The sequence below is a fragment of the Alligator mississippiensis genome, chromosome 10 (genome assembly GCF_030867095.1).
Source record: "Alligator mississippiensis isolate rAllMis1 chromosome 10, rAllMis1, whole genome shotgun sequence".
NCBI lineage: Eukaryota > Metazoa > Chordata > Crocodylia > Alligatoridae > Alligator > Alligator mississippiensis.
The window spans coordinates 68,492,537-68,519,421 of record NC_081833.1 but is presented as its reverse complement, the minus strand read 5'-3'; the positions used below and the strand labels follow the sequence as shown (position 1 = coordinate 68,519,421).

At 43.9% G+C, this 26,885-nt stretch overlaps 1 protein-coding gene across 7 annotated transcripts in view; it reads right to left on the bottom strand.

The window, feature by feature from the left end:
- The window catches only part of WWOX (WW domain containing oxidoreductase), a 686,397-nt gene that overhangs the window by 141,088 nt on the left and 518,424 nt on the right, over positions 1-26,885 (bottom strand). The gene's annotated exons all lie outside the window — the stretch shown is intronic.

Here is a 26,885-nt window from a genome sequence, read left to right as displayed (position 1 = left end):
TAAATAAATAAAGGGCATAGTCTGTCTGTCTGTGTCTGCCTGTCCATAATGCTCTTTGTCAGCTGCACCCATCCTGCCAAGAGGGCGGCGATTGGCTGTGTGGGCCCAGGCAAGCACAGGTCAGGGGGAGGCAAACAGTGGGGGTCACAGTGGTGGTGCCCCTCTGCCACGCAGCTGCCCCGTACCCAGCAGGGCAGGGTGCCCAATGAGCACACGCACCCCACAAATTTTATTACAACACCAACAGCTGGCAGGGAGGGGGAGACAGCAGGTAAAGAGGGAGGGAGGTGAGCAGGGAGGGGAGGGAAGACATGGAGGTGGGGGGAAGCCCCGCTGCTCAGGGGAGGAAGAGGTAGGCGGAGAGAAGGAGCCCCCGTGCCGGAGGTTGGAGAAGGAGGTGGCATCAACCCTGCCCCTCCCCGCCTCCCTTCCCCCCCCCACTCATCCCTCGGGGCCGGCCATGTAAAAACTATTTTGAAATCTGTCATTTTTGATGGGCAATTGGCTGGTTTGTTAAAATGTTCTATACTTTATTGGAGGGTTGTCTTCAAACAGGGAAAGTAGCAGTTGTACAGCAGGTAGGGGCAAGTGGAAGAGGGCATGCAAGTTACTTGACCCTTGCCCCCTCCACTTGCCCCCGATGCCTGCCCCTCCCATGCCTATGTCCCCCAGCACCTGCCCCCTGTGGTCCCTGTGGCCCCTGCCTGTGCCCCTCCTGCAGCCTCTGCCACCCACTTACTCCCCTAAAGCCTCTCCCCCCACCACCTACCATCACTTACCACCAGGTGCAGTTCTGGCCCCATTCTGGATCCAAGCCAAAATGGGGCTAGAGCCACATTTGATAGTATGCAGTGGGGATGTGGAACAACAGCTGTAAAAGACAGGCAGAGAGAGGGGCAAAAGCTGTGGAGGCAGAGGTGGTGGGGGAGCAAGCAGAGGGGGCAGGTGGCTGCTGTGGCTGACCCAAACCTGGGTTGGGGCTGGACCTGCTCCCCTCCTCCCCACCTCATCATCCTGTAAAGATGAGTGGCTTTTCCCCCCCTTCATAACTGTGGGGGAAAAACTTCATCTTGGATTCAAGTGAATACATTAATTAATATCTCACCAATAACATGGTGATACTGTAACTTGGCTAATGACTGCTACATTAGACTTACAGGAACATGAGTCCAGGCATAAGTAGATGGCCTTTTTTCCCACACATCTTAAGAATGACAACTCCGTTTTTTTTCATATCGCCCTGCACAAACATTCTTGACTTTTTTTTAAAAACAATTTTGCTATTCACATAAAAGATCACTGTTAATGTAAGCAAACTGAGAATCAGTTTAGTTAGACTTTCTGTTACTCAGTGACACTCATGACATTTATTACATAAGTAGTTTATTGCAGTGAAGTCACTAGGATGGCGTCTGTTAGTTAGACTTTTAACCTATTGTATAGCCACCTTCCTCCAAGCATGCTTTCTTGTTATATCAGATCATCACTTCTACCATTTGTTTTTGCTAGACATTTCTCTTATTTTTATGCAATATACTGTAGTTTATAACATACATGATTTATTATAGGAAATTTACTGCATGAGGGGCAAAACTTGTTTAAAATAAATCCAACAGCTAGAGTAATCCCTGAGGGCAAAATGCACTTCTATTTAATTTCTCTACTGTGTATTACACACTATATAATTGCTGAAAACAGAAGCTGCACATTCAAATTTTGCTTGGCACCAAATACCTGGCTTCATATAACACACTCAGGTTACATGGTATGTTTGGCTACAAATCTATAGAAGCACCTAAAGTAACTCAAAGACATCACTAATAGAAATATTCTAAAGTACCTAAAAATAAATCAGGTAGTAAGCAAACCACAGTGTTTTGCTAACAGATATATTAATACAAGCCACAGTGTTGCTAAGGGATATTTCAGATTTCTATGGATTCTGCACTCTTTGCCCTTTTTTTTTCCCAGTGCACCAAACAAAACCATAGGGCCATAAACATTAGAGGTGGAAAAGATCTGTTAGATCATTTGGCTTATCCTAATGCCAGTTCAGGATTGTTTCCTTCATTTTCTAGTGTTTTGTCAAATCTAGCTTTAAAGGTGTGATATGTTCCCAGTACTGAGATTTCCATTATTTCCCCCTGGGAAATATATTTATAAAATACTTATCATCCCAAAGGATCCTAAAGTATTTAATAAAATATACACACAGCTGACTTTCAAACCAGAATACAGTCGCTTCTGAGGTGTAGGACGGCAGCCAGGGAAGCAAGGACGCACAACGCACTACAAAACTTTGGAAGAAGGAGAAATCCCTGTTCAGGGCTGATGAGCAACCTCCTCCCTCACACCCTAATTTATGTAAGGAGCCAGGAATCCATACATGTCCATGGAAAACAAACAAGTCCTTGGATTTTAAGTAACCATCCTAATGGTAAAAACCCAGCTACGTTAAGATGCCAGTTCTAAGATTCTTCATACCTGAAGATGGGCATTTGGCGCCTGAAAGCTTATCTAATATCTCTCCCAACATTCAAGTTGGTCCAATAAAAGATATCACCAAAAAACTTGTTTAAAACTCTAGTGGGATTTGAAAGCGTGGCTCCAAAGTGTTTGGCTAGTAATTCAATCCCAATGCTCAAGCCACAATGCCATCTCCTCCAACCTACCAGAAGAGTCTCTGCCTGTTGGAAACAAGGCTAACGGCATACTGGGCTGCATTACTAGGAGCACTGCCAGCAGACTGAAGGAAGTGAGGCCACACCTGGAGGACTGGGTCCAGTTTTGGGCACCCCACTACAGAAAGGATGTAGTCCAACTGGAGAGAGTCCAGCGGAGGGCAACAAAAAATGTTAGGGGGGTGGGGGGCATGGTGTCTGAGGATTTGCTGAGGGAACTGGGTTTTTTTAGTCTAAAGAAAAGATGACTGAGGGGGGATTTAATAGCAGCCTTCAACTACCTGAAGGGAGGTTCAAAAGAAGATGGAGCTGGACTGTTCTCAGTGGTGAAAGATGACAGAACAAGGAGCAACGGTCTCAAGTTGCAGGAAGGGAAGTTTAGGTTGGATATTGGGAAAAACTTTCTTATGAGGAGGGTAGTGAAGCATGGGAACCGGTTACCCAGAGAGGTGGTGGAATCTCCATCTTTGGAGGTTTTTAAGACCTGGGTAGACCAAGGCTTGGCTGGGATGATCTAGTTGGGGATGGTCCTTGTTTGAGCAGGGGGTTGGACTAGATAGCCTCCTTGAGGTCCCTTCCCACCCTAATTTTCTGATTCTATGATTTCTCAACACGGCAATATCTTTACAGTAGATTGTTTACTTTGCATACACTTGTGCAGAGATTAGGGATTAAAATCTATGGGTGTCCCATAATGGATGGAGTACACAACACAAATACATTTGCAGAGAATCTCTTAATGACATTTGCACACCATCTTCGAGTGGAAACCCCCCCCCCCCACGACCTTGCAAGTTTGAATCGCCCTTCTTAACGTTTATTTTTAGCCCGGAGAGCGTTTGCAGAAATGGAATCCAGCTGCACCTGGTCAGCGTTCAACCTAGAGCTGGTCTCACAAATGGGACATGAGTTATGTGTGTATTTGGTTAAAAGTACCTTGCTTTGACTGGCAAAAATAGGCCTTTTCATTTAGATGGCATTCAAATGAATATAGTCATACTTTTAACTCAGCTGAACTAACCTACTCTGAACCATACTTATGCAGGGAGACCTGGGTCACAGTAATTATTCTTTAAAAAAAGTATCTCCAGAACAGATTAACAGAGAAAAAATTTAAAAGAAAATTGTCTGTTCCATGTATGCAAAGATCGTTTCCTGTAAGATCTCTATCGGACCTTCTGCCAAGCTATTTACAGGCACTTCAGTGTCTTCTGTCTTGTTCCATGCAGGTTAGTAAAGTGAAAAGAATCTGACATACCTGCTGTGCATAAATATGCCAGTTCACTTAGACGGTAGTGTAACATGTCACAAGCTAGCTGTGGCACGGTAAAAGTAACAGGTACTTTTGCATTTGATAACCACAAACCAGATGTGTCATATTCGTATCTCTTCAGTGATGATTGCATCACTTTTACTTAAAATGCAGAAGTTAAGTCTTATGCTATGGGTAGAATTCAGCAGCTGTGTGTTAATGTTCAATAATGGTTAACAAATCACTGTCGCCATTTGGCAGACCATTGTGCCTGCATTTGAAAGGATAATGACAAGCCATTAGATTCTATGTTATTGAAATTCTCTATGCCGAGAGGTGAGTCTTTGTTCATTTCTAAGTGTTGGTATAAGGAACATGGCTGCGATTTCTGATGGTTTTGCATGGCGCAGCACCATTACATTTTGCAGAAGTTGCCAACTCAGTATTATGAGATTGCGGACACGTATAGTATAATTCCTAAACGTCTGCATTTGTTGCCAAGATGGCATTGGTAATGGGTGCATTAGAAATGCATAGACAGACAGATAAGCCATCTTTTTCCTGTAGCTTAGCTCAGCTCTTCCAAAGCCTGCTCTCAGCAATGAGCCAATATTGGCAGATAACAAATGAACATGGAACATTACCAAAAAAACAAAACGCTCCATTTCCCTCTTCGGGCCCCAGATATCAAAAAACCCAGCCTACGATTTCCCTCGGCGCAGTAATTTTGTATAGTCACAATGCTGCATATTTCCTGAAGTTGTACAGTTCATTTCCAAAAAAGAGGGAATGCATACAGGATTCACATCACAAGTGATCTGCTAATTCATGAAACAGGAGACGAGTGTCTGTATTCCTGCGTCCAAAGGGCTATTTCTCCCTCGGACACATTACCTCAAATACAAGCCCCAAACCAGGAAGCGTGTCGTACACAACGTTTAACAAAAGTGTGCGCGGGAATTGGTCTAACAGGATACAAGCAGCTCACTTCCTTGCGAGCACCAACATCATCCGTTGTTAATCTCTTCAAAAATGACATCTACATATTAGAGTCCATTCAAACAACAGCGACAACGAAGATACACAGCCGAATATCCAGTTGATAAAGTAGATCCAGATGGATGCCATAAAAGTGCAGTATTTTAAGCTGTTTTGCATGACAACAAAAAAAGTAAGTGACATGTTAGGGGTGACACTGAAAGGTAAACTACTGCTATTTAATCAACAGTTGGGAAACCTTGAAGGTGATAGGACCAGGAAACATTATTTTTGCTGTAGAAAGGGAAAAGGCATGTAAAGGTCCCCCCCCCCTTTCTTTATTTACATATTTTTGGCTCGGAAAATCTTTAACCGCACGTATATACTGAGAACCTGCAGAAGGCCAGACCAGCAGATGTTATACTGACTTTGCAACCTGACAGCCAGCTCTACAACCATATATGACAGTTAGATCGTAAGTCAGTGCCAAAGCAGCATATTTAAGTCAAGGGCTGCCAGGAATTATATACCCACACCTCTCTCTTAACAGAACTGCAACCCCAGGATTTGGAAACCAGGAGAAATGTTATTAAGGTGGCACCTGCTGCTGATGTACTTTCAAATGGCTATGCAACATATAGATCAGCGGGAGGGGAAAAAAAACCCTGAAAACTTTAGCCTTAGAAAATTCTGAAAGATGAAAGGCAAGCCAATGTTAATACAACACATCTACTTAGGAAGCTACAGCTGCAAACACGTCAAGTGACCCCTGCATTGCTCATGCCATTACATAAAGAAAGGGGCAGCATGTTGGGAAGCAACCCAAGTTACATAGGTTTTTCTTTGGAGGTGCAACTCAGCAACTTTATGTTACACAGTGTGTCGTCCAGACAATCATTATAGTTCTTGGAGGAGGGGGAGCGGGCAGGAAACAACCGAAGGCAACTCCCATCTCCTTCCCCTTCCAAAGTCTTATTTACGGAGACTTCGTTTGCTTGCAGGAAAAACGACTGTCCCCAAACTGAAAGGTTTAGCCAAAATATTTTGGCTATACCAGAAAAGAAGAGGTTCTACATCTGCGACGGATTTGGTCTTTCTTGATCTTAGATGGAAGACAGCTGAACACTTTGCATAGCGAAGGGTTATGGTGGCTTGTGCTTTTCAGGAAGTTCCCAGAATATAAACTCTGGAGTGCAGGGAAGGGAAAGACAAAAACCCCCTTCTGCTGCGTTGCCAGTCTTTTATCACATAAAAGAATTTCTTTCTATGTTTTTGTACCAACGCTGGTTTTCTTGCTACTTCCATCTGCCTACCAAACTTCACTGCCTGCCAAATTAAAATGTAACTCCTTGAAAGCTTCTGTGAATGGCTTTTGCAAAGCCGAGCGCTCATAAACACCTTCTTACAATTCGGAGAGATCACTTTAATAAATTAACAAAGCTGTCACAGAAGTATAAATGGGAAATCATTTTTAAAATGGAACCATTTAAGATCACACATTTTCAGAAGCCTTTTGCAACATTTTACAATTCCTCTAGGCCACTGCAGGTCTCCTTTACACTTGCAATGATGCCCCTTTCAATTTGCATTTAAAAGACAGTAAATTGCAGGGTTCATAAACATTTTTATAGAGATTTATTGAAGACTAGAATGTCACTCCTGTTCTTCACACTTTAGCAGTCCTGGGAATCGGCTGCAGGGCTGTATGTGTAATCTTGCTTTACCCATAAACTATACAAGAACAAGCTAGTTCTGAAATCTATTTTGTGCGTGCGTGCGTGTGTGTTTAAAAGACGTTTGTGGCACCGCTTTACATCTATATTTATCTTTCACTTATGAGATGACCCATTTTATTCAGCCTCCAAGTTATAACCAGGTTCTCATAATTTACAAAGTACTTGGTTTGCAAATTAGAAGTGTTCAGAGACCGGATTCCATTATGCCAACGAACAAAGGATTTTTTTTGGATTTTTTTTTTTTTTTAACAACACACAAATTCCAGAGACTGTCGCATTTAATCTCACCAGCGAAGAACTTCACCATACAAGGAATGCCCTGCGTGATATTTTTATTTAAAAACCAAACCAGCCCAAACCCCCCAAAAACTTTAGATTGAAAATATCCTAAAGGTTCTCTCTCTGCAAGACAAAAGCTGAATAAATGTGAGTGGCGTCTGGGCCTCTGTAACAGCCCCGTCCTCTTTTGCAGGCAGCAAAGTCACAAAAGAAGGTAAACAGTGCCAAGATGGGTTGTTTATAAGGGCACTGTGATCTTTCCGGCATCCCAGTGGAGTTTTACCGGGAGGGGGGCTCTAGAAACCTCCCTGCACAAATAGCATATAAAGTGAGGGGGGTGAGGGGGGAAGAAGCCCTGCACCTCATTTGCCCTTCCAGTGACCAGGAGGGAGGATTTCTTTCTACTTTTTTCACATTACAATAATGGCTTCACAGCTCTTGAAAAGAGCGCTAGTGCAACGGCAAATGGTGCATGACACGCTGAAGCCCTGGTCTTTGTCGCAACAGCTCCGCTCCAAAGAAAGTCCTTCCTTGCCTTCTTTTCCTTGCCATTAACTGTGATGAAATGAGTTTTTCCCCCTTTTGATTCCACCCCCCGCTGTCTATTACAGTCTGACCTGATTGCACTTATGCACAGATTATTTCATAGAGACATCCTTTTATTCAGGTTTGCGAGTTCATGCCTGCAAGGTTATCTGTTCACAAAGCAACGCCTCATTCCTCGTATTCATTTTTTTGAAATCTGATCTCATTGATAAGAACAAGACCATTCGCATTGCATTTGTCAGATAAGTAGCTCCATGCTGGAGTAATAATTTTTTGCGACTATTGTCAGGGCTCTAGTTAAAATACATCAACCGATAAAAATGCAAGTATTGTAAAAATAACCTTTGCATCAAATGTGTCGGCCCACCATTTTTTTTTTCAAGGCACATTATGTCCTTCGCCTTAATAACAATTTATTGTGGGGACACTACGATCCCTTTTACATCATTTTAAGAATTATTTTAAAACATTATCCCTGTTCCAGTGATGTCATCGGGAAGACTGAACTTGAAGGGAAATAAATAGGTTGAGGATCAATGTTCCACTGATTGGTTGAATTAGGTTTTGATTAATTTTAATGCAACCGCTTACTCAATTTTGATATGTAACCATTTCCAGCCATAATAAACAGATGAATCATGTCAAGGGGACCATAACACTTCAATGGCAATGCAAGAAGGAAATGGGAGCTGCAGTTTAGTAGATGTGGTCTCACATTAAGGAGACTTTGGGATCCCTGGCTGATAAAGGTTGGGAAAGAAATCCCCTCCGATGCCACAGCTGTGTTCAAGATGAGCAGAGTCAGTTCTGTAGCAAAAGAAACAAACACATGCATGCACACACGCATGCACACACAAAAGGTCAAAGCGGCAGAATGGCAGGGAGAAGAATACAAAAGTGCAGATAGGAGACTGGCTTTTTGCAATACTTTGTCACGGAGCGTCGTAAAGACACAAATGTACGTTTGAGCAGGGAGAGCATGAAAACGTGTTATATAAATATTAGCAAAAGGCAGATGCAAAAACCACGGTCTCCCCCCGCCCCGGCCCAGCCTTCTCTTACCCTCCCTATGGCAGCCGCACAAAGAAACCAGTGACAAAACTAAAAGACAGCTAAGGTCTCACAGGCAGTGTGCTGAATTGAACAGCACAGGGCCCTGTCTCTGTCTCTGTACAAGGCCCTGGTACACCCAGGCCTGCAGCTGATAACACTGTAATAGTCCTCCTTTGAGGACTGGGGCTCCTGTGTGCTGATTACTCATTTATCACACCTGGCAGCCCTGCTGAACTATAATTACTCTTCTCTTATCCTGCTGCACTGTCATGTCCGAGAGGAGAAGAGAGGCAAAGGCTCCTGCTAATGACACATTACCCTCTTGACAAGCACTTGAAGGTTTTATTGTAAATATTCAAGATATAAAACATCTGAGATTCCCTTTTTAATTATAAAAAGCAATTTTCGGTGCCTCCCGTCCCCTCCCCCCTCCGCCAAATAGTAAAGTTTAGGTCTTGTTATCCGCTGCTTACTGCAAACAAACTGATTTTTCTTTGTCGCGTTAACTCATTGCGACGAGGTAACTTCGGTATCTCTGCAAAATTATCAAATGTAATGCCTGCAAAATGTGTCATTTGAACGCACATCGCTCTCCCACAAAAGTTACATTTCCACCCCAAAAGGAGGGGAAAAATGTGCATTTATATTAAAAAATTATAAATGGGGGGGGGGGAGAGAAAAAGCACTCAATACGGAGCAAATGGGCACAAAGTGAGCTGCTGTTTGTCAGGTGATTTTTTAGAAGGTGAGCCTCTTACCTACAGGAGAGGACTCTTAGGAACTAAAAAGAAGTGATTTGCACGTTCCGACTCTAAAGGCATCCTTGGCATTTGTGGGTCCCTGGGTTGCAGGATACAAAACCAAAGCCAAGAGGGTGCGCGGTCAACAAGCTACGGGGATTATGGGAGATAGCGGTTTCCCAAAAAAGGTGCGGTGCCTTTAACAATTGTTTGTGGTGTGTGCATGCGTAGTAGGCTTTGCACTTCTGTTGGTGAATCAGAGTTCATCTAAATTGAAACTCTTCCCTATTGGTTAATAGTGAGCAGAGCAGTGATTCTCAGCAAGGGTGATGTGGCACCCTGGCGTTCCTTTGGAGGGTACCGCTCAATATTAGCACTGTCAGGTGTGCCAATACCTACACAAGGATTCACAAGATAAAGAGAGAGTTTTCAAATAGGAATGCCGAATGCATTCTGAGCGGCATTGGCCTTCCTGCAACAGAGACATTTCTCCGTTATTTTCCTAGTGTCAAAGTTAAGAACTGGCATTTTGCAAGGGGTAGCTTGATTCTTAAAAAGTCGAGAACCAGTGGATCAGAGACGCTTCACATACCACCTCCAGCATGCTGACCCCCCTTATCCCCCCTCATTTTTTTTTTTAGAAGGGGGAGCAGGCCTAAACATCCTTCTTCATCTACCCTGCAGCCCATCTGCATGCATTACATGGTCTTTTTCATTTTGCTTTATCCTTTGCTTAACTATTAGGCTGCCGTAAGTGCACGTGGGTGTCCTTCTATAACATTCATCTGAGTGACGGGGAGAGGGGGGGACAGAAAAGGCTAGCAGCCAAATGTTTAATAATATCTCTAAAAGTGCCAGAAAAAAAAATCTAAATATATAATTGACAGAGAAGATCACCTTGGGATGGATGCACTGAAAGTACAAAACTGTCACCTAAACCTTCACAATCACATCTCATCTGGTTCACTAGCAGTTTGTTGTCCAGGTTGAAGTGTGAGACCTCCATATTCACAATTGTGTTCCTCGAGTAATCTCATTTTTGATTGGCTTGCACTACTTCTTGGGGTTTCTGCAAGTTCTTAACCCAGCGAACAGGATTCTTTGCTTTTAATTGTTTGTATGGGCCAGGATAGTACAAAAGCAGTGTACACTGGGGAGAAGATGTAGCAAAATAAGTTCAACATAAGGGAAAACGACTACACATTTTTGGAGGCAAGTAAAATTAGAGGTAAGCCAAGGAAACAGAGTTCATGTATATGGCAGGATTTAAACCTGGATCCAAACTAAGGTTAAAAATCCAAGTATGAAAAATCCCAGAAAGCCAGGAGCTTCCTGCCCAACATGGCAGAGGTCTCATGCCTTCAGATCTTCCTGTAAATTATTAGAAGCTGAAAATGGGCACATTTAGCCTTTATGTCCCACCGAGGACCAAAATACTGTTGGCAAATTCAAACTCCCCCAAATTCAAAGGCATTTGGACAGGACTTTCTCTTCTTTGCGCTGAATTACTGGTGTGCCTAAATCATGTAATAGAATGGAAAATCCATTTTTTTTGTTACTTCAAACCACATAAAGAAAAATAAAAGATAAAGAGCCTGAAGAAGAAAGGGATCAGGAGTTTGACAGGGATATAAGAAAAAGTATGTTTTTTAGCTCTTCTAACGAAGCCTGTACTACTAAATGCACAAATAGCAGATACAAAAATGCACGCAGGACACGAAAATGAGATATCTGCATCGGCATGTCTAGCTCGCCGTTTGCTAGGGCACACCTGATTCCAGTGCACAAACACTCATGCAATTGTGCAAGCGGCTATTTAGGAAATCAGGCTCCATAGCCAACCTAACTGTAGAGACGCTGTTGCTTGCCTGCTTTCATACTGGCATGCAATACTCTAGGAAACATATGGCAGTCATCAAATACTCTGGCAAATCCTAGGAGTTATTTTCTCTAAGTTTGCCTGGAGAACCTTACTAAGTTTGCTTTCATCAGAAGAATTTGCAGTGAAAAAAAAGGGATGGAAAAGGAAAATTTTAACATAAAAACAGACTCATTCTCTTCATTAAGGATGACAATGGCTGTGATCTACTTCATGCTTTCGTTTATCTATTTATGTCTGCAAGACAATAAATGCAGCCCTCATGGGGGGGGAGGGGGGCAAGGATGGGGTGCTCCCAAGTGAAGGGAGCTTCTGTGAGATGCATGCTGGCCACCCCCAAAAAAAGAAATTTGCACCCCATCCATCAAAAATGAGCGCTATGGGCTCTTGCCTACTTTGTTTAACAAGTCTAATGCCTCTGATGGCCATCCTGACAAGACTATATATGAGCTGCATGTCAAGAGCAAAGTAACACATCTGTGATGGCTGAGAAAACAGGAGTACATTACACGAGGCTATGGAAACTGCAAACATTTAATGAACATAAACATCCTGACAAATTGGACATGAGGACTGTGAACGGGAGTAATAAAAGTCGCACCCACTTGCGCAGATCGGCTTCAGATGGGGCTTAGAGCATATTCAATTTAAAATTGTGGAAACTGCAGCTATTTTGCAGCAAATCGCATGGATTTGTATACATTACTGACAACTCTGTGAAACACTTTGAGATAATTAGACAAAAGGTATTCAGTGCTCTTAAGGATGGATGATTTAAATTAAATCGTGCTCCCATTTACTGAACAAACCCCAACGATTCAAGCTTCGAAAAGGCAGCGTGGTAGGCATGGTTAAAACTAAGATATTATCATTTCATGTGCGCTAAAGAAAAGAAACTGCAGCGGTCAGGCTTAAAATGACCATTTTCTCACACTTTAAAAAATGATTTTCGGTTCCCAGACTGAAATATTAACAGTCTTGCTGAACCAGAATTATTCTACTTCTATCTTTTTCTGCCTGCTTCTGTCAGAAAGCCACAGAGCATACAATTGCAGCGCACAGCTAACCATATAATTGATAACTCCCTAGTCTATTCACTGTGGGAATCTGTCAGTTAAAGTCTAAAGACACATACACGCACACTATGAAAATGAACTTACATAAGTCTTCCTGTGAACTGAATGCAGCCAACATTTTGATGTTTAATTGGCTGGGTCCGGTTTACTAGCGCACACATGTATTTCAGCAATGGCATACTGTACTCTGGCTCTTTCTGACAGATCTATTTAGTCAAAAGGAGGTGTATTTTCCCAAGGTAATTGCTCAGAATCGTGCTTCCAAAGTCAAACTGATTCAAACTTTGCTTATTCGCGTTTTGCAGACACACAAGTAGGACTATTTGAAAGCAAATGAAAAATCCATAGATCAATGTAGACCCTTTCCTACACAGTAGCACAGAGGGAGCCTATTTCAAATGGGGCTGGTTGTCAGTGGCAGTTACTGCCGGCATCTTTTTAAATATACATTTTTTTTTAGTGTAATGCAGGTCTTTGAGATAATGAAGCACTTGCAGGTCCTGTATTAGAAAAATTACACGTACTTGGTTGTACTCACGTACAGAAATGGAGGTGCCTCATTAGCAACAGGAAAATTAAACTAAAACTTGCTCCGTGATGCAGGGAAGGCTTTGCTCTGGTTTTAGCACCTGCATTCATAGGAGACGTCTGACATGAAAGGAAATGCTATTTTTAGAGAAAAGGTCCCTGTGACAAGAAGTATGCATGGTTTAGGGGAGGGACTGGGAATTCGATCTAAGGGTGTTATTCCTGCTCTTGCTACAGATCTGCTGTGTGACCTTGGCTCAGTCACTTTGCTACCCTGTGGCTGGGACCTATCTGTAAAATGGCAACCAACGCAATCAAGAGTTAGCTTAGAGTCCCCATGCAAGGATACACTTCCCCTACCGAAACAAACTACCTACTACTAACCAGTTTAGACACAGAATATTATATATGGGTAGTCTCAAGGCAAATGCAAAGAAACACAAAGAAACAGAATGCTTCTAGAAGGACTCGGTCGTTTCCAATTAATGACTCATTTGTTATGCGACAGTTGGATCTCCTATGGCCTTTGTGGCCTACCTGTGATGGTCAAGGAGGACTTCTGGCTTAAGAAAGGTTTTGGAAGCCCTACAAGCAACCGAGGCTGGCAATTCTCATTCTCAGAAATAAGAAACCTTAGATTATGGCAGGTGAAAATGAATTAAAACAACAACAACAACAACAATACCACCAGCCTACACTTCTCCCATCTTGTTGTGGGATCTCAAGGTTTTCTGGCTGCCAAACTTGACTATGATCAACTCATAGGTCTTCCATCCTCTACCCTTCCAGAACATTAAAGAACTGGCATTAGGGCACATCTGGAATTGGAGCACCTTGAGTATAACAAGATGAGCAACCAAGTGCACCTAGATTTCAAATCCCAGCCTCAAAGTGTTTCAGTCTCTTCAGGCCCTTTGTTTTCAAAGATGACAACACAAAGCACTGTGTTAGAGTTAGTAGTACCAGCAGTCTCTCCCTCCTTAGAAGAAAAGAGCTTCAAATAGTCAGGACCTACTTGTCCTTTAAGTAAGAGTATTTCCCCCACCTTCATATCCCAACAAAAGTTTTCTCCTTCAAAAATATAAGCTCATCGTGGAACACAAACATGTTTTAAATGGGGTCACTATTTGCCACCAGACCAGCAAACATTCATTCCGGAAAAGCAGCTTTCTAGAGGTGCAGAAACTAAGCATTATACCTATTAAAGAGATTCCCAGTGAGCACGTTAACACAAGACGCGTTACTGTACAGTTGCCTAGTTTACTGCGCATTAGGCATGAGTGTCTACACCTGCAAATGCAGGTAGCAAATTTAAGTGTGATTAGTAACTGTGCAGTAATCACATGTAGATGTGATTTGGGAGCAAATTTGCTCCCAGGTCTGCCCAGCCACTAGGGGCCTGGCCTGAGGCCAGAGCCTCTCCTGCTCCACGGCTGGGCTGCTTCTGTGGCAGCCCCTGTCTGCAGGCTATAAAAGCTTTCAGACATTTTGTGCCCTGGGGCACACACCACAGGGAGCCCAGCAGTGGTGCTGGCACTAAACTGCCATGCAGCTGCCAAGGCAATGCTGTCAGGACAGCAGGCTGCTGCAGCCCCTGGCCAGCCCTGCCAGTTTTCTAGGGCTGCTGGCAGGATGCTTCTAGCAGCAGGGCCAGCACCACTACCTGCCTGCTGCACACCCCCAGCAGCCTGCCCTGTGCCTGCAGGTGCTGCAAGGCACAGCCTCTGCCAAATGGCAGCCAAGGAGCAGGTGGAGACTGCCTGGGCTTGGTGGGAGGAGTTCTTGGCCCAGGAGAAGAGGTGATGGGTGGAGTACATAGTCCAGAAGGAGACACTCTGGGCTGAGCTCCTGGCCCAGGGGTGGGAGCAGATCCAGGTCCTGTGGGACTAAAATACCATCCTGGGACAAGTCATGCATGACAACCATTGGGTCCTGGACACTGTTCTGGGCCTGGTGGTCTTGTTCATGCCCGCTGCTGCCCAGCCCCCATCCCTAGCCTCCTGCTGCCCCACAACAGGCCCCTGCCTGGGCCTGAGAGGAGGTCCTTCACAGCCAGCAGGAGCCCCTGCCCCAGGTCTGCCATCACCCAGTCCCCCCATCTGGACCCAGGCACGCTACTTGCCCCAGCTGCATGTAGGCATGGACCCAGAGCAGCCAGCAGCGGGGACAGCACCTTACACCAGCCTTGCTGGCCACAGACAGCCCCTGGAAAAGGGTGAGTTGCCCGCACCAGATGACCAGCAGCTGCCATTGCCTTGGGGTGAGACTGCACAATGATGTGCAAAACCTCAGGGGAACAGCCCAAGGCCAGGGTGCTGCCCACCTGCCCCAAGGCTGTACCCCTAGGTGCCCCCACCGGATGACCACCCACTCCAAGACACCTTAAAATTACTTTGTGTATAGTTTTCACTGGGAAGAGGGTTTTTTATTGTTGGTGGGTGGGGTGGGAGGTGGAGGAGCTCTGTTTGTTCAGGAGGGAGGGGAGAGGTGGCGCTGTGTGTTGAGTGGGGAGAGGGGAGAGATGGGGGGGTATGATGCGAGGGGAATAAAGATTTCTTCTCTGGACATGTATCTGCCATGAGAGTGGTGCTGGGGGTGGGTAAGGGGTCTGTGGGCAGTGGGGCAGTGGACTAGAGGAGGGAGTGCTGTAGGAGGTGGTCATCTAGAGCTTTTGGTACCTGGTGCCCTGGCTCCTGCTGATGGGTGTGTGGCTATTCTGGTTCCCCAGCAAGGGGGACCCACCACTGCTGCTGCAGCCACAGGTGATGCTCCCACTACCAGGTGGCCTCCACATGCCATGCCTCCTCTGCCTAGGCCTCGCAGATCTTACGCAGAACGCAGGCTGCAATGATGACCTGGGGGAGATTGTTCTCAGCAACCTCAAAGTGGGTGAGGGAGTGCCAGCAGCCCTTGAGGTGGCCAAAGACATACTCAATCAGTACACAGGTCTGGCCCAGGAACCAGTTAAAGTGGGTCTGGTGGGGGTCCAGGTGGCTGATGTAGGGCCGCATCAGCCATGGCAGCAGTGGGTAGGCAGGTACCTGATGAGCAGGGGCAGAACCACAATGGTGCCCAGCTGCAGGTCCACCACCCACCAGCATGAAGCGCCCACTGTCCACCAGTCCTGGAAGGCCAAAATTCTGAAACATACAGGAGTCACATGTGCTGCCCACCCAGCCAGTGCTCACATTGGTCAATGTGCCCTGGGGGTCCATGACCTGCAGGGCCACCTGCAAATCCCCTGTGGCTGTAATAGGGGCAATCTCTGTGAGGCGGGCAGGTGACTGGGAAGTGGGTCCTGTCCAGGGCCCCAATACATGGGGAATCCCAGTGCACGTAACCCTGCCACCACCGTCAAGGGGTAGCGGACACAGAGCACAGCGTCCCCCAACATGTCCTGGAGGGCTCTGCACAACTTCAGGACAGTCTCCCCAGTGGTGGCCATGCCCATGCTGAACAAGTCTCTGATGTACCAGAGGCTGGCAGGCGTGGCCAGCTTCGGCAGGGTGAGGGCCAACAGGGAGGGCCAGGTGCATGCTGCTGTCCTGCCACTCCAAGTAAGGCTGCAGCTGGTGAAGCAGGTCTTGGACGGTGGTGTGGGCCAATTGGAAAGTGTCCAGGCACTGCTTGTCATCACAGGTCTGCTGGATGAGGTGCAGCCACAAGTGCTGGCTGGCATGGTGGGCCCAGAGGCAATGGGGCTGGAGGCCCAGGAGGGTGATGGCGGCCCTGGTGGTGGCATCCAGAAGCCCCTCATAAGTGTCCCTGGTGGCAGCAGCTGCGTGGTAGTGGTGGTTGCCTTGGGATGGTGCACTGCATGTGGGCAGGTGTTCGCTGGGTGTAAGGGAGCCGGGCGGGGCAAGACAGCTGTGGGCCAGGTGTGGTTTGCGTGGAGGGCCAGCAGGGAAATTGTGGCCAGCAGGAGCCTGGAGCACTGGCTGTTGCTGCCAGGGGCTGGGGCAACCATAGCAGGGGGAGGCAGAGTGGCAATGGAAAAAGCTGCCACGTGCTGCCTCTGCACTTGCCACGCTGCCCCTGAGCAAGGAACAGGCTGGCCAGAAATCAGAGAGCAGGGCTGGCTTTTAAAAATGGCTGCCAGGTGCTCCACCTGGTGGTCAAAGGGGCGTATTGCAGGGCTGCAGGATCCTGGGAGCAAATCTCCCTAATGCCACTGATGTGTAGACACCTACCAAAAACCCCTTACTGGGCACGTCTACACGTGCCCCTACAGCACCATTGTTACTACGCCATCATTTAGTACTTCCCAGTAACAACTCGTACTTCACTGTGCCGGCGGTGCACGGTTACTTTTAGCTGCTATGTCACAGTAGCAATGCGCTATACCAAGGGAGCCTGTTGCTATGGCAACATAGTGGCGGCACCACAGATCTTGCCCGCAGATGCTATGTCACCATAGCATGTTGCTATAGGCACGTAGCGTCACATGTAGACACACCCGCTGTGCAGTAGCTTATGCACAGTAAATCTAGGCTGGAGTACATGCATGTATCGATGTGCCCGGTATCCTTCCGCCACTCTGCGATGGAAGAAAAGTCCACCAAGTTAAAGCCTGTCTGAATTTTAATCAGGTAATAAATCTATAGATCTAATGCAACACTCGGATGTTAAGCAATTTTCTCTATACGTACACCACGTACATATAGCTTGTATTAATTATTTAGGGGGGGAAGTTGCTGGCTTTTGTTGCTACTCTAATTAAACAAAATAATGTTTACCTATATATCTGCCCCAGTTTGGATAATAAAGTAGATATATCCTCCATGAATTGCGTTGAGGAAATAAAAGAGTTCATCTTTTACCAGGAATGGTCTGAAAGCTGGGACAACATGTTTTTAGAAAAGAATCCATGTGTTATTCAATTAACATGTTTATTGATGTGACACATCAGATACACATATTTCATTATCTAATCTGGAAGCTGGTTATTCAATTAACTGTTTTATTCCTAAGTATTTAAGAATACTTCAGTGAACTCGAAGAAACTGCTTCATTATACATTCATTTAGTTAGCCAGTTGATTTCTTCATTGGGGCTTAATTTAATTTGATTTTACTGTAACACTGGATGATAGAAATAAAACAAAAACCGAGTATTTCCGCAAAAAACTACTACTTGGAAATAGGATAAAGATGCTAAAAAACCATGTTTGCTACTTAATTTTCTCCTCAAAAAATATAAAGCTACTTGAAAAAACTTATGACCAATTTAACCTGTTAATGCTCCATAAAGACACAAAAGGGGATAAAAAGAGATAAACAACATTCAAACTAGTCAAAATTGGGAATTATTCTCAATAATTGAGGTTTTTAGGGTATAAGACATAAAATAAGATATAAATCTGTTAAGACACATGTTTTGACCTTTCCAGCAAGGATCTAGATAAATCCCCTTCTTTCCCCTAAAATGATCATTTCCACCCAAAAGGCTGCATGGTCCCCATGACATATTTTCTAAATCGCAGCTCGATGTTCACAGTTCAAAACTTTAATTTACAAAGGAAGTGTTTTAGAAAAAAATCCTCGCCATTGTTATACCCTTGTGAGAATAGAAGAATAAAAATAACTCATTGTTTCCTATTTATCAGATGATATAAACTCTGAGTGTTTTAAAAGAATATCTTTAATGCCAGACAGGTTATTTCTGTAGGCTAATTTTTAGTAGCTACTTTTGTGTTGAACCCTCTGAGCTCCATGAAGATGATATTTCTGGAACAATTCTATTTTTCTTTCCTTTATCACCTTACTAGTCTTTTCCCAGCTGCATCCACAGGGGAATGGAAATACCCAATTGCAAACGTGACAGCGCTGACTTCTGCAAAGTAGCTTAATTACTCATTACGAGATTCCATCAACAGAAGCTCCGGTCTGTGGTTTTGTAATAAGTGCTGTTATCTTTCCTTGGATTTTCATTCCTTCACAAAGGGGGATGTGGCAGTGCTCTCCACATCCACATTTTATATAGAGAGGAACGAGAGAATTTTAATGCATGAATTTGATGTCATTAACAATGCTGACAGCTGTTTAATCCCAGAGGAAACAACAGCTGAGTCCCAACTGCGTGTGCACACACGCGCGCGCGCGCACACACACAAATTAACTCTTCAGTGCATTTCATTCAAAGGATCCTATGAATCAATTAAATATTTCATGCCCTACCTGCAGTTTTTGTCAGTTTTTATCAAATCAGGAGTTTCCACTGCTAATAAAATGGCAGCCAGCACTTCTAGTTGGCTAAACTTGAAACCAGAGAACAGTTTGCTAAATGCCTTGTTATAAATTTGGCATTAACTAAACTTAAGCCTATTTTGAACGTTCCCAATGAATCACAGTTTGTAGTGACCACAAAATACAAGCCCGTGTGACCTGGGTATCCTGCAAGAGAGCAGGGATGAGCTGAGAAAGATGGCATAAAAGTACATTTAAAATGGATTCTGCAACTGAACTAGAAAACATAAAGCGAAGAGATGTTGCAGCTCTGTGACTTGATGACATTTATCATTTAATTTAAATGGGATATTGAGATACAGCCAATGGGTGGAAATTTGCTTCTTCACTAGAAGGACATTTGAGAGATCTGGAGTGACCAGAGTCTTCCCCACCCTCTCCTCGTATCCGTCCTTTTTTATTTTTTCATTGGCTCTTGTCTCTCTTTCCAGAGCACCTTTTTCATTTTTGGTCTTGACTTTAATTGACAAACTATGACCTGTATAAGCAATCTTTTTCCAATCTGAAGCACTAATGTAACAGATAAAGCCTAATAAACCCCCCTTTGGAATGTTTCCATTCATTTAGAGTGCTAGACTTTAAACAGATGTCTGAAGTATTCCATGTTATAAACAGCAACAGTATATGAATTTAAATCTAGCTCTTTGTCTGACCATCCTCCGCTTAATAGCAGCTGTTTCTCTTCATCTGGGAGAGGGGCTGCTTTTGCAGCCTGCACGAGTATCCCTCTTTCTGGCTTGTTGTACCGTGCACGGGAAAAGAGCCATGCTTCTCCTTACAAGTCTGCGCGGTGGATGTCAGGGAGCGCTCTAGTGTACTGAGACTTCCAAGTGTGACAGCATAAGTTGGACGGGCTTTGGGATACTGTACAAGCAGTATGTCAGCAGGTCGAATAACTTGAACCCTGGCAACGTGAAGAACAGGAAGGTCTCTTAATATAGGAAACAAATAGACTGTAGCCAGAGCAAAAATGTTTTACACACCAACTTTCAAGCTCTACACGTACAGCCACATTTTGCTCCAGTTAACGAAGAGGGAAACAAAGCTTTACCTTTTGATGCTAGGACGCAGTTCCTTTTCAAGAGGGGAAGATTACGGACAAATATGCCAGGCTTCTTTTTGAGGTAATATTGCTCTTTGCAAATGGCACAGATCCAATCCAATTGAATGTAATAAAATGAAACAATCTGTGCTACCTTCAATGCCTTTAATCTATACCATGTTAATGAATCCTTAAACAGACATGCACAATGTTTTCCTGAAGTACATGTAGTTATACTGTGCTCAGTGTACTTGTCAGCCTGGAAATTATTTCTGCTTGAGAGACCACCTGCTATCATCATCCTATTTAAAAGCAGCTTGCATTTTTTTTTTGGAAAAAAAAAAAAAAGTTAAATAAAGAAGTGACTTCCTTTGCTTAGGCAAGCTCTGTAGAAAGGTTGGGGTCATTCCTTCACAGTGAGTTTTTTTTTTATTGCACCTGCTGCTTCAACACAATTTCTAGTGTATTTGTCCTCATATACTAATCACAGCTACACTGTTAAGTCCCTGGTTGTCTATGTTCCCTTTCTGGTAATGTTAACACCAGCTTTCTACTCTTCTAAATATTTTCGCTGAGACGACTTATTTGGAGGGTTTGAAAGCACTGTAAAATACTGCAAAAAAAAAAAATCATACATTTTGATTGATTAAATATAACTTTAGAGTGATTAAATATATCAGTCGATATAAATCCGGAAGTGATAAAACACAAAAAGATTTAAAAAGCTGTGTGTAATTTTTTCCACCCCCCGCATGCACAAGGCAGATTCTGAGAATGGAACAGAGAAAGACGTAATGAGTCCTCTCCCTGGCAAAAACTGACTGCAAAAGAGAATAAATGAGACTTTCCAAAACATTCATATAAAATACAGCAGTACATTTTTGGAAAGGCTAATAGTGTAAACATAAAGGCTGTTTCCTTACTCACAGTGGGATGAATCAATCAAGAAACCTCCAAATGTCACAAAGTCGCTATATGTCAAAGTGACGTGGGAGGCCAGGCCCTACACTAAAACAGTAATCAAGCACCTGTGTAAGCTGAAGCACGTTAAGTAGCCCCTTTCAGGCAGTGGTTTCCTATTAGACAAGTAAGGGGAAGCTCATTTAATTCACTGCAGAGGAATGAAATAAAATGATTTTCACCCTTAAAGCAACAGAATACGCGCAGATTTTATATACCAGTTCTCTTTACGCAAAGGTGCATCTACGCAGTCATTTTACCGGGCTACAAAATGGCTTTAAATATATGTACAAGCCAAATATTTCACTGCTGTTTTACTGGGAAAAAATAATAACCTTTCACTATTTCACGGGTAAGTCATCTTATGATTTTCTATAAACCAGACTTTGAAGTCAGTCAAAATGTAAGAAACAAATTGTACATTTATGCTGTTTCTCAGCTCTCAGCACACTTGAATGGAGGGCTGTGGCAAAGTTTGATAAAGAACACCTTGAATCTATGTGTTTTCATCTGAAAAATACCCATTTTTTGTACTTATGGGGACACATGACCACTATTATTCACCAAAACAGACATTCATTCTAGTGTTTTTTGATGTAATATGACATGCATTTCATATTGGCTCAGTTTAGTGTCTAGATCCATTGTTAGCTTCTTTTTGAAGGAAATTGCTACCTGTCTCACAGCATGCCTACATGAATCAATTGAAGGTTTCCTTCTGGATCCAGTGTTGATACTACTTTCTATTAAGTCCCAACATACAAGCGAGTAGTTTCCCTTTGCCAAAGATAGCCTTGGAAATATTGATATATGCATTTTTGTGAAAACAATAATGGTTGTGATATTTTTATATATAAAGCAAAGTATATCCATGGGCAAAGCAGAGGCAGAAGGAAGAAAGATGGTAGCTATCCATACTGCAGATGTGGCCAAGACTGATTTTTTTCCCTATTATCCCTGAATTGCAGCCCTGGTAGAGCTCCATGTAAATCAGGAGTGGGCAAAATATGGCCCATGGACCATATCTGGCCCGCCAATTGATTTTATCTGGGTGGTGGGTGAGTGGCAGAGGTAGTAGCACTGCACAGCAGGTCCTGGATGAGCCATGCTCGGGTTCCTGCCTGTGCTGGCAGTTGGCAGCTCTGGCCCTGCTGGCGCCACCAGGGATGCTGGCGGAAGCAGATCCACCAGCCTGCCTGCCACTGCATGGTGGCCTGGGAGATGCAACCTGGCTTGCCCTGGGTGGTGGAGCCAAACTGCATTTCCCAGGCACTGTGGAGGATGCTGGGCAGAAGCAGCCCTGTCCGCTCACCTGGCACCGCGCAGTGCTAGCAGAGGCTGGGGTCTGAGTGTGGCTTGGCCATGGCCTGCTGCGAGGTGCTGGGCAGGTCCTAGGTGAGCCTCACTCAGACTCTGGCGGCTCCAGCTCTGGCCGCCATGCAGTGTCAGGCAGGCAGGACTGCTTCTGCCCAGCAGCTGCCAGGGTCCGGGCATGGCTTGCCCAGTCCCTGACCGCAAGGGATGAAACCTGGCTATGTGCCTGCATGCCACTCCACTCTGTCCCACCATCAGGGCTCTTGGGAGCTGCAGGGGGGTGGTGTGGACATGCCAGGAGCCCTGATGGTGCAGCGTGGAGGCTCGCAGCCTGGTTCCCTCTCCCACCCCCCAGCTGTGGATGCAGCCAGCAGGTGCCAGCAGTTTCAGGTGGGCTGTGGGGGTCAGAGCCAGGGAGCGCATGCATGTGTGTGCTTGCATGCGTGTGGCCTTCAACAGCTCACCAAAACTTGTTAAGTGGCCCTCCAGCCCAAAGAACTACCCACCTCTGACCTAAATGGATGCTCAGCAAGCTGCTATGTTTGATTCCCATCCACTGGACCTCCATACTCTGAAATTTCCCCGCACCTAGACAGAGTTTAGACACTTCCTCTGGCTGGGGCCTCTAATCTTTCCCAAGGGCTACAATGTGAATAGATCATTTTTAAGGTCAAGGGGCAGCACAGATCATACACGCTATATTCTACATACACCGACGCTCCATGATTCACTTATCTCCTACCTTCAGCCAGAATTCATAGACTCCCCCAAGCAACCACAGCTTAGTAAAAAGTTGCTATCTTTTCCTTGAGATGAGGGCATTGCTGCTCTTGCTCATACATCTTGATAGTGAATTTCTCAAGTGTACTTTAAATGAAGCTGCCTTACAAACCACATGGAAATGTCACTTGCCTTACTGCTAACTGGTATTTCAAATATAGCGTGTATGCATCAGGGCCGTAGAGACTTGCCTAATTTGTTTCCTGGTGTAATTCCAAGTGTTGGTTTAGAGCTGAAAAATGCTTTCCATTTTGAATATTGGGCACTGTAGAGTCTTCTCTATATGTTTTCTGTGTCCATACATTTTCCGTATGAGCTAAGCTGGAAATTAAGAACAATGTAATCCTAAACTAACAGTACCTTGAACTGTGTGTTCAGGGTATCCTTAGAGAGAACCTAGTCCTGCAATCTCCTCTCTGTATGTTCTGATGCCTCAGACTGATGGATCAGTCCGTGCCTCTTTCTCAGCAACAGTCTTAAACAAATAGCTGATGCTTTCATTAAACTAATTCTGTGAAGAATAAAAGCACTAGTAGAGTCATCACGTACCAGTTAGTGGGATTTGTCACACCTTCTGAGATGTTTCTGCAATGTCCGATTTGCACCCATCCCATCATGACTTCCTTAAATTTAATTTATAACCATCAAAATCATGATAAGTAGGAAATAAACATTACTCGGGTACAAAGACAAGCTCAGATTTGCGTTTCTGGGATTTAATTTTAATGGAAACCCATCAGGATGATTTCCCAAAGCGGTTTGCACAACAAGACTGAAAATCTTCTGTGATAAGGTCTTCTACAGATATTTGGCCTGTTTTCGTGTTGGTTCTTATTTCTGCCCACACAATTCACCTTTCCTTACTAAAGGATAGGGATCACACTTCTTGTGTGTGGAGCTCCATTTTATTAACTGACAGTCAGCTTGATAGAGATATAACCTGATCAAAAAAAAGCCAAGAACCCTGAGAGAGCAAGGAATAATTTTCCAATGAAAATGGTGAAAATGCCATTTTCAGCATTTATTCCTGGACAAGACTAACAAAAAGCACATGGAATGGAACAATTTTGCATTGGCAGAAGCATATTTAGATGAACTAATAGAGTTTTTCTATATCTAATTATTGCGCTTCTAAAGAATGAAAACTGTCATAAGTTGATGATGAGAACACCAAGAAGGAGGAATATTGATGTTAATGGGAACTCAGGTTGTCATGAGAGCCCACAAAAACTTATATGTCTACCATTTAAAAATATGGTCAAAGATTTACATCTAAATTAATCTAGGGCCATCAAATTGAATGTGTCTTCTTAGATAGCTAATAGAAAGGTAGCAAATTAAAAGGAAAGGCAAGTCTGTAGACTTTGAACTCTTGAAATAAAAAATATGCACCCAATTTTAGAAGTTTCAGGATTCTTCCCGGTTAAAGAATGACGACCAGGAGATTTACTGTTCTTACTGTGGTTCTTTTACACGTATTTTAAGTTTACTTTAAAACTGTGCAAAGGAATCCTAACTTACAAAAGCAGGAGCAACTGGGGGGACCTACTATAGGTTCTACTACAGTGTTTTTTAAATTATTTCAGAACCATAAAATCTTTCCATAGAGAGTGCTTTGAAACTGCAAATTAAATATAGAGCCTCTATGAACTGTATCATTTTTTACTGTAAGTATATATTTCCATGGGGGTTTATACCATCTTTTTTTGTCTAGTTACACTAGTTAATAATGCAGTGAATTTGCAGTAATAGAGTAAATGTTATTTTGATGACATTATTTGATTAAATTAAAGATGACATTAAAAGGACCATTTCAATAAAGAATCAAAACCTCAACATTCAACCACAGCTGCTTTTTAAGTCAGCTAGTCCCAGCCTGAAAAAAGACAACACACTATTTTACTCCTATAATGACTCAGTCATGATGGACTGGAAAAAAAAAAAAAGGCCAAATGATGTTTCAGTTTAAAGAAGGTAAGTATTTAAGGGATGAAAACATCTGGATTCTAGAAGTGGTGTTTTCTTAATGAATTGAAATACTGACTCTATTTGAACAAAAGACGTTCCCACAACAGTGAGAAGATATACAAGTGTATGAAGTGAAACGAAAGAAAGAGCTTTGAGAACCGAAATCAAATCTGCTGCCATAGTGACAATGAAGACAACAGAGCGGTGGAACAAACTAAAGCAAAAGGTGGAAGCATTAGTCATCTTCCTCAGTATGAGATTTTTTTTTGCAAATTGATAAAATGATGAGAATTCCACCTACATGCATAAATGATGGTGCACAGAATAAGAGACAAAGAATAGGAAATGAGTTATAATTATTGGGCAAGTATCTGCCCTACATTTCTGAAGAAGTTGTAAAATAAAGTCCTTTTATGAGCTACACGTTCACATACATAAATCAGGCGAGTGTTTGAAAATCCCTCGACTTAAGCTCTCAGAGATAGAATCTTTCTAAAGCAACATTCCTGAGTAACGTGACTGTGTTATGAATTACAGCAGCTGTCCGGGAAAGAAGATACAAGATTAAAGGTGTACAGCTTTTGGGTGCCATCATTTTCACAGACAAAACACCGGTTTCTCCTGCCCTACCCACAAAGAGCTGTGACAACCTCTTTTCTCTCCCTACCAAACCCAAGTCTCTGGGAAATGACAAGTTCAGGGTAGACGTCCTATATTCTAGACTGTGCTTACCACCACAAAATCACTAGTGGTGTCACCGATTTTTCTTGTGACCTCAGAGAGTCATGCTTGAAATCCAAGAATTTTATAAACTACATGAGTACCACATAAAGGGAAATTGTAGAACATTTCTGTTACCAAATAAAACAGGAATTGCCCGTTTGCTTTCCAAACCTGTTGCCACTGTCCTATTAAACATTGGCAGCACACTTCAATGCCCACACATATATAAGTTCACATGCGTCACAGGCTTCCTTCTTACATTGTGGAGTATATCTAAATATAAGCCTAAATTTTAGTCATCTCCACCAGAGTCATCACTATAGTCTAAGGCAGGGGTTGTCAACCGGGGGGTACACATACCCCCCGGGGGTACTTGGGAAAGCCCTAGGGGGTACATGTGGGCAAGTAGGGACAGAGTGCTGCCAACCACCACCTCATGCCGCCACCTCCCAGGAGCAAGGCTGGGGGAGGAATGAGGGCAGTGGCGCCCCTCTGTGGGCTGCACAGGGGCTGCCTGGCTGGCTGGACACAGGAGGAGAGGGGGCTTGCATGCAGTGGCCGCTGCCACCTACCACCCCGTGCTGCCACCACTCAACATCCGATCGCGCGCTACCCCCCCCCCCACTCTGCGTCCAGCTGCCAGAGGTACACTTATTAAAAAAGGTTGAAAACCCTGGTCTAAGGAGTGCCATTCCTGTTCACAGAAAATTGCACCATGAAGATTAGCCTCACTGAGACCAATAGGATTAATTGTGGAGTATGGTACCAGTGAATATGAGTAGGGGACATGGAATCAGGCCAGAAGCAAGTAAGAAAGCAGAAATCCCCCCCTCTCTGCAGTGATCACAAAACCATAAGACAAACTCAACTGACAAAATAACAAGACCCCAAAACTCCACGCCAGCTGAAGATAAAGGTATGTGAAAAGATAAGTTTTTACAAAGGAAGTTGGTTACAATACGAATTATGGAGATGTGTAGGATTTAGCATTTCTGTTTGGACGTGACATGATTTTCTGTACAAAAAGTTAGTCCATAGTTGTTTCTTAATATGTATATTGTCAAGTGACTGTTCATGATGATCCAGTGCCCCGCTCAGGAAAATG